At 38.7% G+C, this 15,807-nt stretch overlaps 1 protein-coding gene across 1 annotated transcript in view; it reads left to right on the top strand.

Moving 5' to 3' along the window:
• The window catches only part of LOC135702299 (uncharacterized), a 175,480-nt gene that overhangs the window by 114,996 nt on the left and 44,677 nt on the right, over positions 1–15,807 (top strand). The gene's annotated exons all lie outside the window — the stretch shown is intronic.

The following is a 15,807-nucleotide window of genomic DNA, read 5'->3' on the forward strand; positions in this document are numbered from 1 at the left end:
GTGTTCCGCTCAAATTTTTCACGAAACATTATAATACAAATTATCCATTGTATTGACTTATCCGTAAGCCTCTCCAACGTTTTGGATTCTAACATTTTCCGGAGATCGTCTATTTTCGCCAAATATGCTGCGGACAGTAACTGTTTGCATCGAGGTTTGCATTCCCAATGAGCCGGTGACGGAAATGAGACGATAAAATTTCGAAGTGTTTTTTCACCCATTAATGGGTAAAAAATATACCCATTATTCAACCGTGAACTGATTCTTTAAATGGGTATTTTTTCACCCATTTTATGATTTCAAAATTCCCCCATTTTTTGACAGCTGCATACATGGTTTGAAAATGGGTATTTTTTTACCCATTAATGGGTTTTCACGAAACACCGTGTAGGTAGCACAATTCTGGAGTAACATGTCAGAAGGGCCTATCTAGAATTTGACAGTTTTGAAAAAAATAAATTTCAAATTTTGGTATAAATTTTCAAATCCTATTTAAAACAGTAACATTATAGAAATCATTAAGGAACACTAAAAGAAGCACAAAAACGAAAGCTTTAAGTATAATGCATCATATCCGTCGAAAATCCACTACCAACATGTAAAAAATGCGAAAATGTGAAAATAAACCGTAATAGTCCCTTTATACTCGTTACCCTGAGTTAGACCCTTTCTGTTAGCACGTATTTTGTCTTTAATTTTAGTTAGAACCTTTTAGTTGAATCTTTATTTACATGGCATTTTGATTAGATCTTTTTTGACTAGCTGCAGATTGTTTTGAATTCTTTATTTATTGTGATAAAACCGGTGGGTTGGGTATTAATTGGCCGATACGGCCGACGATTTAGTCATCTACGTATCCAACTGACACCCTTAAATGGACGTACAGGCTATGGACCGCCTCTATCGTATTGTTCAGAAAAAGCAGTTTCATCAACAAAAATACCGTTGAAAAGATTGTAGAACGGGCAGAAAAATAGAAATCAAGATTGTTATTATAAGCTATAGCTTTGTAGAATACAACACCTACGTGGCGATCAATGAAGAAAGCGGAAAGTTAGACTGATAATGTTTTCCGTTATAAGACTTCGGACTACACTAATAAGAGTTAGATTTGTAACGTTCAACATATTTTATTTAATAAATTGTATTTGTATTAATATATGTGGATAACGATTGATGACAATGCTGAACAATAATTGTAGAACGGTTGTTTGGGTTTGCTGGGTTGATGGGTTTTTGCTGGGAAACCAGTGAGTGATTTGTACTACATAGGCCACTCGTTGTCGACTGCCTCTAAATATTCCACTGGCCAGTCGTCAGTGTTTGGATCCAAATCAGCATCGAAGTGGTCTTTTTCAATCAGTTTTCTTTTTCTGCCTCGTTTTGGTGCCACGAGATTTTTAAGTAGCGTGTCATAATACTGCTTGTTCTGAATGAATGGCATCAACTTTTTAAGATCATCCAGCTTCTCCTTGGGTAATGGAATCGGTTCTTTTTCTATTGGCAAGAGCTGAGGGAGAGGCATATCTGTGTCTTGAAATACTTTCTCATCGCCCAAAGTGAAACTAGAGAAGTCTTGTTCCTTAATATTCGTTTTATAAAATACAACGCCAGGAGAGGTAGTGCGGTATTCAAACTGCATGATTTGTTTGAATTTGATTAGGTGTCCTGACGAGTTATGCTTTGGGCGTTTATATCTGGCTTCAAGTGATTTTAAAGCGAAAAAATCGCTTTGCTCTAATTCCGTAACATTGAACGGAATTTTTCTTTTAACCTGTGATATAAAAACCGCCCAGTCCCGCGGCGTTTCAATATCCATCGTGTTCTGCTTCTTGGCCCGCTCAATGGCAGCGTGTACAGAGTCCACCTCCATATGGCTATGGCCACTGACCATAAATTTATGCTGAATGGTCATTTCTCGGTTTGCTCTTTTGCACTCCTCAATGAAAAGGCTCATTGTCATGCACATTGTAATATTATGATTCTGTCCACCGCACCTATCTGAATAAAGTTTGACAACACGAACTTTAGAGTAAGAATCTCCATTTAGTAGAGACCGAAGGTTGTGTAGGATACACGACCCAATTTCTTGTGATCCCCGGCGAGCCTTTGATTCATCCCACAGGAAGCATCGAGCGGAGTTTCGTCCCTGGCAAGTTTCGAAAATGGTGAGATTGAGAGTGTATAGTTGCCGGCTGTAAAATGCTTGCCCGCACAAAAGATGGGGTGTTGGCAGGCATTTTTGTAAATCGAACGATGCGGTATATACCGTATGATCGACCTTAGCATCTTGTACATCCCTTTTTTTCGCTGCGTGTACATACTGCGCCAGTTCTTGATGCTCTCGCTGGATGGCTTGGATTTTTTCAAGTTCCGCCGTGTTAGCATGTTGTTTTATTTGTATATTCAGTCTATCACACTCGCAGCACGTATCCGTTTTAGGCTTGCGGAAGCTCATATTAAACTGTTTAAATATGAGCCGAAAGCTATTATAGTGGACTGGATTTAAGCTGTCTTTTGTACATTTTGATTTGTACATTTCATACATCTTTGCAACGTTCAGGTCACTTGACAAATACAACTTTGATGACTTTTTCCTGCTGTAGTGGGACGTATAGGCTGGATATGATAGAATATGATCCTCGATGTATTGTTTTGCTTCGATGCTGATTGGATTTCTATTACTATTATCACCTCGCTTATCGTCGGCACTGACTCCCAAGCCGTTCAATTTCTTCACGGTTAAGCATCTCATTTTTTTGGATGTAACATCCAACGTGGCCAAAAACATCGACTTGCACACTCGTGCCATCCCACCAACTCCTGGAAGAAAATATCTTACAGTGTATTCTCTTTTCGAATTGACAACCTAAAATAAAATGCAGAATAAAATTTAAAGCATACAAATATAAATATGTTTTTAGCTCACCGTATGAGTGTTCACATGCGATACAGCGATATGGCAACTCAAAAACTGATTTTGCGCAGAAAACGAAAGCTTCAAAAAATTATTCAAAATCGTCACAGCGAAGCTTTGAGCAGGCACATGCTTGCTTAACACTGCGTGCTGCAACCTTGGCACCATTGTATCGGCTGTATTCCAGTCCTTTCTCTTTTAAATTTCTATTTTTCGTTCGTTTCCGAAGAGCATTAAGCTTGACTATGACGTTCTCTTTTTCCAACTCGATAAATCCAAGGTCATCTATTCCAACGACAGCGGATCGGGAAGACGGACCTGTTCATAAAATCTATATTCATAACCACAACTTAATCAGAACAAAACATTATTAAATACCTTCGGAGTAATCAGACTGTAAGCACTTCTTTGGATCAACACAAGATTTTACGCCAACGATTTCTTCATCCTCGTCCCCAATCACTGCTTGGTTACGATACGGCTCAAAGTATTCGTGTATCGAAAAATCGTTCAGAAGAGTAGCGTCACCAACTTGTTCATCATCATCTTCATCACTTCGTGGAATCCAGTCCTCATCTGTGATTAGCGGAGCTTCCTTCTTCTGATCTGTTCCCGCTGATTTTTCTGAACATAAATTAATACTATGTCCATGATCGCGATCATTAAATGAAGTACCTGAACGACTGGTGTCGCAAGAATCCGTGTTTCGCATTGGTTGACTTTTCTCTATTGTGTGAGCACTGGTGATTGAATGTTCCGGCTGAGCCACGGCTTGGACACTACCGGCAGAAGTATCGTGCATTGCATATCGTGGTTGGACTTTGTAACCAAAACTGCGAGCTAATGCCGGACTGGGTACCGTAACAGCACTGCTGTTTTTGTACGGACCTGTGTGAGAATGTGTAATAACATTCATGTCCAGATGTGCCAAAGGGCTACGAGCATAAGCTTGCTGGCTGCTGTTAACCGATTGATAAAATGTAATAGGCAATCTAGAAATGATTTTATTCACAGGAGCCAAATTTAGTGGAGCACAGTCATTCACTGGCATAGATGCAGTACGTTCGTTACGACTGACAGGAGCTAAGTCCAGTGGGGTATCGAGAACACTACACGTCTCATTGCTTCTGTACGACAAATCGAGTGGTGCTTCTTCTATGAAGGACTGGGAAAGGTCCAGAGCAGGAAATATCACTGGGTCTCCAAATTCTCTAATTGGAGTTGATGCAGCAATATTGGCGAAAGAGACACTCGTGTTCCGGGAACAATTTCCAGACGCCAGACAGCCTGTGAAATTCACTTCCTCATACTGCGCTACGGTTGGTGTTTCGCAAACAACACCGATATTGACATCAATGTCTTCCTTGAGGACAACTTCTGCCGCTTCTGGAATTGAATATTTTTAAATAATGCTACAATCTCGGCTACAATCATGAATTAAAATAATATTTACCCAACAAAAGCTGTAATCCTCTGCTATGCTCACGATTGTTCTCCATCATAATAAACTGACCGGCGATTATCACGAACAATTAATTCGACTTGCAATTAATACGAAAAATAATGAAAGAAATACAACAATGAGAGAGAAAATATAAACAAATACTTTTAACAAAAAGGCCTATCTCGTAAAAAGTTCCGATTCTAATTATACCCTTTTGCACTAAAAGGGACTAACTCAAAAATTGAGTAATATGAGTTAGGCCTTTTCTTTCAAAATAATTTATGTATGTTTTCATGTATTTTACGCATTTTTTATTAATGGAAGCGTAAAATGCCCACGTCATCATGCGAAACACACAAAAAAAAAGTTTGTTTACATTTTCGAGTTAGGCCCTTCTGACATGTTACTCCAGAATTTAATAATTCAGTGCTAACATTTGAAAACGGCACAAAAGCCATTTGTAAACAAATGGTTTGTGGGCCCTTTACTCACTACTTGAAGTACACCCACGCGACACAACAGCAACATCGGGTAGGGGAAATTTTCCCCTTCCTGACGATGCTGTTGGTTTGCGTGGGCGTTCTTCGGGTAGCGAGTAAAGGGCCCACAAACCATTTGTTTACAAATGGCTTTTGCGCCGTTTTCAAATGTTAGCACTGAATTATTATTCTTGCTCTCAGCGGTTTTCAAAATAATAAAATAAATATTACACGGCCAATGACATCCACACAAATTTGAGTCTAGTTTACTCATAAATCTCAAAAAGTACACGCTATTTTGAGGCTACTCAGTGACTGGGTTGATCGCACTCATTTTTGCATGCTGTATGGAGTTGTCAAAAAATGAGAACTGATTTTGCTCCGATGAGTGCCCTAATAAAAATAACCATAAAATAGAGCTTAACGACGTGTTCGGGGTATCATCCAAACCATTTGTGGGATAGTTTACCCATCCGGGATATAGTTCGTTTATGGTTTTTGCTTATTAGGGTGGGATCCACCCAGATTCTGGGTAAATGGTTCTAATGTAATTTTTTAAAACAGCAAAAGGGTTTATCTTCCATTTAATTCCACTTATTTAATTTTGGTATCCATGACAGATACGCATTTCGACTACAATGTGCAGTCTTCATCAGTGTCATTCCCTCTGTCATGGATACCAAAATTAAATAAGTGGAATTAAATGGAAGATAAACCCTTTTGCTGTTTTATTTAGCATTCCGCTAACAACCCAATTTCATTACTTTATTGTAATTTTTTACCTAAATTCAAAATGGCGCACTTTGAAGTTGTAAACAGGCGATTTTTACGCAGTGAGTTTAAAATTAGTTTTTAGAAGTGATGCAGTGAAAATAGAGCAGCTATGACTAGCCTCGATGGCGAAAGTTATCAGCAGCTAGTTGGTAAGGTATACAACCATAGAGGTAACTCTAAGACAAGAAGGTCCCGAAATAACGTGCTCAACTTTTTGGCTCAGCTCTGGTACTCGCTTCAGTCCCAAGCTAATCGATGCACCCCTCGAAACATAGGAAAATCCGCGAACCCCTCATTTTATCTGTCAAAATTTCATGGCGAATCAAAACAAACATAGTGTAGTAGTAGAATTTCGACTAGAATGGGATACGTTAATCGTTTACTTGGGACCAATAGGCTAGTCAAGTAGTGAGCCAATTTAAAATCGTAAGCTTCGTATTGATTGTTGATACAACTCTAACAAATCAGGCATAACATTTGATAACGGCACAAAAGCATTTGTAAACAAACTTTCTAAGGCCCTTTACACGCCAACCAAAGTACGCCCACGCAAACCAATTCCACTTTCGGAAAGGTGGTGGTTGCCCCTAACCGATGATGTTGTTGGTTTGCTTGAGCATACTTCGGTTCGCGTTTAAAAGGCCTTAAAAAGTTTGTTTACAAAAACTTTTGTGCCGTTATGTTACGCTTGAAATAGTTTGTTGGTATCAATAAATACAGAATAACCATTTTCATAATGGTTTTTTTATAATCTTCCTGGCCGACACAATTTATATAGGGGAAATGGATGTAATGTCGACCTAAATGCCCCTAATTTGGGCACATACATAAACTCAGCAATCAACTAAATTTTCAATAGCTACCCAAAATATCCATTAGTACCGTCCCAATGCGCTGTTCATCTAGATAAATTGATAAATAGCTGATTTTGAGCATTAGAGCCTTTTCCCCTACAAAGCATTCATTGGGCATTCATTTGCTTCTACTGAAATGGGTAAGATTTACTCAGTTGACAAATGTTATAATCTGAGTAACCGTTACCCAGTTTCCTTTAAACACGGTAACCGCTAAGCACCCAATAATGATTACAAAGTAAGCATTTTCGAGGGAGACTGCCCTAATAAAAATTGTATGGTTAATTTGCTTAACGACGTGTTCTGGGTATCATCCAAACCATTTGTGGAATAGTTCAATGATTTGGGTTATCGTTCGTTTATGGTTATTTTTTATTAGGGTGGAACTACCCATTAAATGAGTAAAACTATTACCCATTTATGAGTATTTGTTATTTAAAAATGAATAATTACTACTTGTTTTTGTAGTCGTAATTACTCATACATGGGTAAAATTTTACTTCTTTAATGGGTAGTCCCAGTTTCCTTCGTAAATGAATACTTTGTAGTTATTATTGGGTATTTTGCGGTTACCGTGTAGGCACGTTTACTCAAATTTGAGTAAAATCATGTTTACTCATTTTTGAGTATCTTCCCTTTTTGGCTGGACTGAGTGATTTTCGACTTAAAAATGAGTAGCCTCAAAATAGCGTGCACTTAATTTTGGGTAGTTTTTCATCTCCGTGCACTGTCAGAAAAATGAAACCAACGCCACAGAGAACAGACGTTCAAGTTCGGTCAGAAACTTATGTAAAATAAGTGGGAACGTCGCCGTTACGTGGTGTTAGCATCTCCTGATTTTCTCTATAAATTTTCCACTTTCGACCAATTTGGCGCTAGTATCGATAAATTTTCTGTTGAAAATTGCCACTTGGCGCTACTAGCACTTAGTGTCTAGTGTAATTTGTGCAACGCCAGCGCCATCATGTTGTCAAAGAGGGTTTTTAAGTGGGGAAGTCACCGTTAGTGGCGCTTAAGTCGAATAGGAATCTTTACACAAGTTTTTAGAGAAATTATGTTCGAGCCTCCATGTCTGTTCTCTGTGCCAACGCCCAGTACTTTTACCTGCTTTTGACTAATTTGTCTCCTTTTATCTTTCGACACGCTATTTTAAAACTACCCGATCGGATTCATCGATATTGTTAATTTTGTCAACTTCTCTTCTGGTGAGAACTACTAGAAGGAGGATTTATAATACACCCACATTTTTCAATTATGGTTTCAATTAAGTTACTAACTAAGCCACTGTTTTTTATTAATTATTTGGAGCGTGAATGGCTGGAAGAACATGTTTCCCTTGTGCGCCTTTCTGTACACCATGGTGTAGATTCTAATGTTATTGTTGGTGGAGGAGGAGTTCCTGAAATGATAGAATATTAGAAAATGCCAAGGAAAATGATCATTTTACTTTTTTGCTTTTTTATTAACAATGTTATGATGTCGATACAGACTGACAGTTTGAAACGTGCATTACACACGCAATCATAAAAAAGATTTTTAAAAATTGTGTTGGTTTGATTTAAATGGGCTTCTTTATTGATTTGAAACTTCATTATGAACTGAAACAAATAGAAATTTCGTATTAAATAATAACAAAATATTTTATTGGTTTACGCCTCAGTGTTTTTTTCTGCGTGCACCATCTATCATCCACATTCCCAAGCATTGATGTGCAACCAGAGCATCCCTCGTTCATGCCATTTTTTTCACCAGTTGCTTTTCCTCGTTCTGTCAACGCATCAGCTGTGTTGAATGAAAACAAAACAGATGGAAGTCAGTGATGTCGGTTCTACGAAATTTTCCGTAGACCTATAGAACTGATTGAAATCTGTAGAAATACGGATCCGTTGGAAAAATTCACAAAAGCTAAGTCTTTTTTTTAGGGATTTGTTTTGTTTGTTTAGTGTCCTTTTTTTTTGCTGGAAACAAGTTTTTAAACGAAGTAATGCATAACTAATTAGTGCCCTTTCTACCACTGCTCATCACTTTAATGTGTGTAGGGGTAAGAGGGGCATAGTGAACAGGTGGTGGTAAGATCAATATCATAATGATATTGAACCTACTACCAGTTGATTTGTTTCATGCATCTGGAGATCCAGAGCCAAACTGCAGGAAGCTCACTATGCCCCAGCTGTTCACTATGTCCCTCCTCCCCAGCAAAAAATATAATATGTATCAATCAATGAAATTCATGGTGAAGTATTGAACACCAATAACTGGTAAAAGTTGATAGAATGTTACAGTCATCAATATGATTTGTTCTCGAATTCTGTGTTAATCGTACAGCAAAACATCTTTTTTTCTGTATTCTTCAGATGTGGTATGTGTTTCCAGTAGGATGACATGACCACTTATTATTTTCAAGAGCTGAGATCTACTAACTCGACGTGAAAAAGAACTGGCATCACTGATAAGTTCGAAATGTGGTGGCTTGCTCAATGCTTCAGTGGCGCCACCATGACAAATGCAAGCACATTCCCAACTAAAACATTATTTGCGATGAATGTGATTGTGAGTGTTATGTCTGTTTGTCTGTGGCTAGAGGTTACCTCCTGCGCAGCTGCATTTTTCGGAAAATGGTGAATTTGTGTGATTTCCACTAGGATGAAAGTGGAAATTAAGTGAATTTACTTAGGAAAGATTGTATCATGCTGGTGATAATGGAGAAATGGTTTTATAGGACGCTAATATTCGTTCGTGCACTTTTGGCGATTATGAGTGAACTAAACTCGAATTTGAGTCGTTCTCATTCGCCGTGAATATTTTTTATCTTATTCTAGATAAACATTTCAAAGGGTCCTATCTGACATTTGTAAACAAATCGAGTTTAATGCTTCTCTGTACTGCAGAGCTCACCATCTCTAAGTATTGTTCTAGAAATTTTAATTATCAATATTCAGAAAATTATAAAAACATGTGAAAAAAACGTCCAATTTGAAAGTTTTTATAATATCGCAAAGCTCTCTGATTGGACCTTAAACATGTTTACAGTCCAATCTGTCATTCAACCAAAAAAAATTACAAATGCTATTAGGACCTTTGTTTCATCTCGTGTTTCACGTGGAATAGAAAAACTAAAACTCATAACAGTTAGTTGGAAATGCTATACTAATATCAACATGAAACTTTAGAAATTCCTATGGATCCAACATCTAACTGGGAAGTGGGATATGAGAAAGTTTCATTTACGATGCCTGTAATCAATCGCTCTGCTTCTGGTATGGAGTTGACGAATTAATTGCGATTCCAGGAGTACACCAAAGCAAAAGCTTATTCAAAATTCTGTCAAATCCGACATGTGATATTACAAGCGTGAATTGCCAAGTGCTAAATTGGACGATTTACGCAAACTGATGCCATATGTCAAGCAAAAAGATTATTTTGCAACATTCCTCAAATACTTAGTTCCAGAAAAAAACAGGAATCAGAGCAATAATACCGTTGTAGACCACTTTGATGTGGATCCCGCTCGGGATCTCGATCCACTGGAGGACAGCGATGTAGATTTGATCGAATAACATGAATGAATGTAAATTATTGATGAACAGCTTGAGCTAATAAATGTAAAACGAATCATGTAGAATGAACAAAAAAGAGTTTGTTTATAAAAATATACCGAATATTAAAAAAATATGGAAATTTTCCATACACTTACATTTTTCCTGCATACATCAGAAAAAAATAATGGACAAGTTCTTATTATAAACGTTATTTACTTAATAAATTGGCAGAATAGTAGTTTTAAGCCCATCAACAATTACAAATAATGATGTAGTTGTAATTATCTGACCTCTAAATCGTATTCTTACCAAGGTCCAAAGTAACATTAACTTTGCAATCAGACCAATTTGACAGGTCCTAACTGATACTGAAAAAAGCCAAAGGTCCTATGTAACAAAATCACTAATTAAACCTGAAAATTATGAATCAAACGAAAAAACATACACTTCAGTCGAATTCTATGTGTTTCCTATGCATTTGAGAATACAAAAGATTATCGTTTTATGTCGTAATTATAAATGGCATTTAAAATATATTGCAAAAATTCAAATCAATTTTTCTCCAATCAGCTTCAATGACAGATAGGACATTTTGAAATGTTTTTCTAGTGTTACACATTTATTTTCGTCTACACGGTAAGAAAAAAGTACCCAAAATTAAGTTCTTTTCACTCATCTCGGCAGTATAGAGATTGCTGACGTTTATCGTACGTACACTACGTCACGTATAGACGAGTGCACGGATGGATTTGAGTTCACTCACTCGACAAAAAGTGACACAACAGCGGGGCCCTGTTTACTAAAAATGAACGCATATGTGTTCATTTTTAGTAAACAGAGCCCCGCTGTTGTGTCACTTTTTTTCGAGTGAGTGAACTGAACTCCATCCGTGCACTCGTCTATAGACGAGTGCACGGGTGAACTTTTGTTCATCTACTGAAACAAAATTGACACAACAGCGGGGCCCTGTTTACTAAAAATGAACACATGAATAATGCTCGCGTAACATTTGAAAAGTGCCCATCAACTTTTGTAAACGATTGGCTAGGTCCTTTCCACGAGAACCGAAGTACGTCCACGCAAACCAAGAGCACTATAGGTAGAGCTTCCATTTCCCGGTGGTTTTCACCATCCCGGGATTCGGGAAATATTTATTTGATATCCCGGGAAATCCCGGGATCCCGGGAAGTCAATAAAGGCAGTAAATTGTTTTAATATTCGTATGTATCTAATTTCTTTTAGCGATGTTCTGAAATGTATGTTTCATCTCCTTAGAAGAATGATTAAAAAAGGAGGTTTCTTTAATACTAGGGACACCAGATTTAACGACATATCTTCATTTTGAAGACATTTAAAATTCTGTGAAGGCAGATATGCAGACATTTTGAAGACATTTCATGATATGTGAAGTTGTTTCAAGACATGCGGAAGCTGAAGCAGACTTCCGATGGTTTTTTTTTATTTTAAGCTGGCATATGAAGATTTTTTTTTAAATAAATGAAGTTTTTGATTTCATATTTTAAGCTTCTTCCTGAATATGTTGAATATGAATAATGTAACCAAAATCGGATGTTCCAAAATAAAACTTGATCCAATTGAATATTCACAGGACTTTCACGGAAATATTCGATTAGCTGGAGATCTTTTGAATACTTTCTGATCAACGTTCAGTTTTGGGAGAATATCTTCACAATAATACTTGATCGACCTGAAGTCTTGAAAAATATCCAGAGGTCTTTAAATCTCCGACCAGCTGTACATCCTTTAAATACTCTCTCATCAAACTTCCGTCTGGGAAGGATGTCAAGAAGACGTCTTTTGAATTTTTGAACACTTAAAAATATTCAGAACATTACTTGATTAAGTTGGAAAGTCTTGAATAATATCCAGAGATATCATCACAAATCCGTGAATAGCAGTTATACGAAGATTCGTGTACTTTCAAGAAGTTTCTTGAACTTAAGCTCAGTGCCATGAAACTCAAAGCCTATATAAAGTTCCCTGAATATGTAGAATATTCTACGGAATCCTGGGATTTTTCGGCAACTTCTTCGAAGTTCCCAGTACTTCAAAGATTTTTCCATAGCTTACATCTTTTAATTTTTCGATGGGTACAACTGAATTTCTGCCCAGTTTGCTGAACTTGTATGAATTTCAAATAATTCATGCGATGTTCCGTAATCATCTTCCACGAAGTTGTTTAACATTCTACGAAGTATCCTGAAGATCTATGATGTTCCCTGAACTTTTACGAAGTTCCACGAACTTCTATGAAGTTCTCTAAAATCAAATGAATGTCTCTTGACATCTAAGAAGTTCCCTAATGGGACGTGATATTATGTCTGTCAGCCAAACTGCACAATAGTCTGTGCAGATCATGATGATTATGGTGGATGATTTCTCTCATGAATGTATTTGTAAAAACTATTTTGCCGTGCTTTAGGATTACATAGATTACATACTAACGGGTAAAGGTAATGCATACCTTTCAACGTAACGACAAGATTCCGCTAGCTAATCTAAGGAAGGACTCTAAAAACTGCAAATACTGAGTCTTTTCATCAGTTGAGACTAGCACTACGTACTTCCAACCATCTTAACAATGCATTTCAATGGTTTTAGATCAACTATGAGTGATGGACATCTCACGACGTTCAACCGGATTGAATCAAAATGTTCACGGTTTGTTTCACTGCTAGATCGTATTTTTCACGAGTGCTTCTTGTACAACGATCATATACAAAACGTGATGTCTGTGTACAATTCTTTCGAAAAATCAGAATGAATGGCAAACTAAGGGAAGAGATATATTTCATAAGATGTAAAAGTTCTGGATTCAAATTCTGCTACAGATATTCCAAGAAAGGTTTAAAGTGTTAAAAGAGTCTCAAATAAAAAAATCCTGGGGTACACGCGATCCCGGGATTTTTAAATTAATTTCCCGGGATTCGGAAATCCCGGGAAATGTAACAATCCCGGGATTTTCATCCCGGGACATCCCGGGTTGGAAGCTCTAACTATAGGGAAGGGGATAATTTCCTCTACCCTTTGGTGTTGTTAGTTTGCGTGGGCATATTCGGTTCACGCCAAAAAAGCTCAACAAGTTTTGTGTACGAAAGTTGATAGGCCGGCTTCAAATGTTACGTGAGTATTATTTATGTGTTCATTTTTAGTAAACAGGGCCCCGCTGTTGTGTCACTTTTTGTCGAATGAGTGAAATCAAATCCATCCGTGCACTCGTCTATACGTATACGCAATATATTTTCATCGGGAAAAAAAACTTGCCGGCGCCGGTGGTGTAGTGGTAAACGTGACTGCTTTCTAACAGCTCAATGGGTCTGGGTTCAATCAAGCATGGGAAAAAACGTTCCATTTTGCATTCACTACTCACTCACACGCATACAACATCAGAAACGAACAGCAACTTGTGCGAGCCGCACTGATTTCGTTCGTATTGGCATTGCTTCTATTTTCTTCGATGAGCGCAGGATTGAGCAAAACAGACAGCTGAGCGTAACATGAATGATTCTGAGGCTGTGAACCATTTGCCGAGTTAAATTTAACTCGTAGTTAAAAGTGACATTTCGAAAGTTATTTCTTATGTTCGAAAATCCCCGTGCTGTCGATCGACCGGTTTTCGAGCCACGGTCGTCAAAATTTAACTTCTTGTCTGTCAGAAATAACCACGCTCGGATAGCAGGGTTAATCGATAACTTTCCATCTGTCAAATTTTAACCAAAAGTTAAAATAATCCTTCAAATGGTTCAGAGCCTGAGTGTAGTAGTGTGGATGATTCCTCTCTTATTATTTTTTCCATGCTGAGCCTTTTACCACAGACAAACAGACATAACACATTGAATATTTCTCACTGTAAAACATCGTCGCTAAAACATTACCGCCATCTGTTGAGTACACTCTGGTGGGCACTACACTGAACAGATGGCGGCAGTGTGTAAACGTCAAACGCAAGGGAATAGACTATGCGCGCCACAGGTGGCGGTACTACCAACTACGATACTTTTAAATTGTCCGTTAAATGCTTGTTCGACGAACAACTTGCAAGTGTTATGTCTGTTTGTCTGTGCTTTTACGATTGCATTCTGCTGAGTGAGCTGAATGAGAATTTTGCAGAAAGAATCACTTTTTATTTTCTAGCTTTAAACATATATTAACACATATAAATCGCTATTAAGAGAGAGAAAACTGTCATACTGTAGCACAGAAACATAAGTGTCACGCAAATAACATAAAACTGCTCTGGCCAATTCAACTGATTTAAATCAGTGAGCCAAAAATTATCTGACTCGGCTATTTAAATCGTTAGCATTCGGATTTTACGCATTCAATCTGGTTCTCCCTCGCTAGAGAAAATTGTTCGGCTGCCTTTTAGCTTATCCTTCTTTCCTTCTACTGCTGTCAGTTCTGAGTCGAGCTGCAGAGTCACTTGGTTGGAAGAATTTACACTCGTTCGGCAATCTGTTTGTAGGTGAGGATGGCTATTTTGATTCTGTGGTGCTCGCGCGAGTGAATGAATTTTTCCATGCTTGGGTTCAATCCCAGCCGAGGTCGGTGGGATTTTTCTGAGGCATAAAAATCTCTGGCCACGTCTTCCTTCGGAAGGGAAGTAAAGCCGTTGGTCCCGGCCCATGTGTGTTGAATGGGTGCGATATCCTACGCAGGTGTGGAAGCTGCCTTCCTGCACATTCGATTGCCGATGTCCGTCGGTGATTGGCACTAGATTGCGGACAGAGACCGACGTTAAATAAAGGAAAGAAGAAGAAGAAGAAGAAGAAGAAGAAGAAAAATTAAAGGGTTGTGTCCTGTTTCAGGTTCAGAACCTGACAGGATTTCCCGCAGTTTTTTTATGAATGGGGCGGAGCAGAAAGTTTCTTTTGTGCAGAATATGTCAAATAGGATGGATTTTGGATGTTAATATAATTGCATATATAGGGGCACCAGATATGTTTCACCGTCAGTGAATCAGCAACTGGAAACGTCCGGTTTATCGCAGTTTACTGCCCACGTCAGTGTACCACAAACAACGGCCTAGGCATCCAATTCAAGAACGACCTGACCGCCATCACTCGTACTAGCTCCCGATTCATCGTTGGGGGTGACCTGAACGCCCGCCATGAAGCTTGGCGGAACTACCAGCGGAACCGGAACGGATGTCTATTGTTCGACCACGCACAACATGGTCTGTACACTGTGCAATTTCCGGACGAACCAACTTTCATCTCTCCGGCGGGAAATCCCTCCGCCCTGGACTTCTTCCTGTCAAACATCGGACTATCCAAGCCGGAGGCGCACAACGATCTCAGCTCCGACCATCAACCGGTGGTTACTGAAGTCGGTGTCAACGTGGTTCCTGCTAGAAGCTACCTGCGTAAACACTACCACCATGTCAACTGGGTGCAGTACGGACGAATGGTGGACAGCAACATCGATGAAAATCCACTGCTCGACACCGTAGATGACATCGACAGGGCGCTGGAAGGACTCCAACAGGCCATATCCGAGGCTGACGAAACATGCGTTCGACAAGTTCCTGTGAGGGGTAAGTTTGTTGCTATTGATGTGCGTAGACGCCAGTTTCAGAGGACTGGAGACCTGGGCAAAAAACGTGAAATGGCCGATCTGAACAAGGAGATTGCTTCCAGAATGGACTCACTCCGAAATGAAAGTTTCGGGCGTGTTGTCCAGAATCTGGACGACCGCTCCAGACCATTCTGGAAGGTAGCCAAGGTCCTGAAAACTCATCCCAAATCCGTTCCACCTCTCAGAGTCGAAAATGATGACG

This window comes from Ochlerotatus camptorhynchus, unplaced genomic scaffold, assembly GCF_037179485.1.
Source record: "Ochlerotatus camptorhynchus isolate MF236.1 unplaced genomic scaffold, CSIRO-AGI_Acam_v1.1 ptg000191l, whole genome shotgun sequence".
NCBI classification, from domain to species: domain Eukaryota; kingdom Metazoa; phylum Arthropoda; class Insecta; order Diptera; family Culicidae; genus Ochlerotatus; species Ochlerotatus camptorhynchus.